Genomic DNA, 1,616 nt, shown 5'->3' on the forward strand with positions numbered 1-1,616 from the left:
TAGATTCGCTGAGGTGCCCTAGTGACAGGGGTAAACCGTAACAGACTTTCTTAGGAATCTTATTCCTCTTGGTGTTTAAGTGTAGCCGCTTAGTTTCCAGCAATTGCATGGTAAAGGACAACGAGGATAGGATAAATTGTGACACATCAATACCACCACAACGAAACCGAACTCCTAGAATACCTCGTAACCAAGTGAATACTTCGACTTTCCATCTCTCGATTCTTTTTCCCAACCTCTCTCTTTAGACTATTTGAAGTCATTGGTAACTTAGCTAAACCTAAGTGAACAACTGCTAGTGCTTATAGCCAGTCCCTGTGGGATCGATAATTTTATTACTGACGACGAATCCGTGCACTTACGGAATCGTAACAAGTTTTTGGCGCCGTTGCCGGGGACTGCATCTATAACATTAGCATATTCATATTGGATTAGACTAGGTTTTATCTTCTTTATTTATTGCATTTTTATTCTTCCCCCTATCATTCTTTATTTCGTATTGTCATATTCTATATCTTGCTTTTGCATGTGTAGAGCTAACCTTTCAGGACAATTGCTACTATTTGATCCAGAGATTGATAGGACCTTTCTGAGGAGAAGGAATTTATAGAAAGCTTTCCAAGCAGCAAAAGAATCCTCAGGAATGGCCGATAAACCGCTGAAAGATTATGCGGCACCATGTGCACGAGGAGTCCGATCCAGTATCACCCGACCAACCATCGATGCTGACAACTTTGAGATCAAGCCCGCAGTAATTCACATGGTCTAGACAAATCAATTCGGAGGAGGACCACATGAGGACCCGAATCATCATCTAGAGTTGTTTTATGAAATCTGTGGCACGATGAAGGTGAATGAGGTTCCTCCAGAATCGGTGAGACTGCTTCTTTTGGGTTTTTCTCTGAAAGACAGGGCCAAGCAGTGGCTGAATTCTCTACCAGCAGATAGCATATCATCTTAGGAGCAATGTGAGCAGAAATTCTTAGACAAGTTCTACCCTCCAAGCAAGATTGCCCACATGAGAAACCTGATCGCCAGCTTCAAGCAAATAGACTCAGAATCCCTATTTGAAGCCTGAGACAGATTCAAGAGCATGCTGAGACAGTGCCCCCATCATGGCCTTGAGAAGTGGCTGGTTTTACACACCTTCTACAATGGAATAAATTATCATACGAAGGTATCATTGGACTCTGCGGCAGGAGGGGCGTTGATGAACAAGAGCCTTGATGAAGCAGAAGAAATAATAGAGAATGTGGCACATAGCCACCATCAGTGGGCATCTGAAAGATCAGGTGGTGCGTTCTCAGGACATCAGACAAAGGCATCAGGGAAATTCGAGGTGGATGCATTTACGCTCTTGTTTGCAAAGCTGGACGCCCTGACTAAGAAATTTGAAGTAATGGGGAGCAACACAGCTAATGCCGTAGTCTGTGTTTGCGACATCTGCGGGAGCACGGACCACGCTCAAGACACTTGCCCCCTTCGGTCAATACAAGCACAGATAAACCAACTTGAGCAGTGCGATGCAATAACTGGCTACAATCAGAGGCAAAATAATCCGTACTCCAATACCTACAACCCTAGATGGAGAAATCATCCCAATTTCTCGTACAGGA

At 43.9% G+C, this 1,616-nt stretch overlaps 1 pseudogene; it reads right to left on the reverse strand.

Annotated features, from left to right (window-relative positions):
* Positions 1-1,050: 1,050 nt before the first annotated feature.
* On the reverse strand, positions 1,051-1,122 carry LOC121968913 (annotated as a pseudogene).
* Between the last annotated feature and the right edge of the window lie 494 nt (positions 1,123-1,616).

Source organism: Zingiber officinale, chromosome 3B (genome assembly GCF_018446385.1).
Source record: "Zingiber officinale cultivar Zhangliang chromosome 3B, Zo_v1.1, whole genome shotgun sequence".
Classification (NCBI taxonomy): Eukaryota; Viridiplantae; Streptophyta; class Magnoliopsida; order Zingiberales; family Zingiberaceae; genus Zingiber; species Zingiber officinale.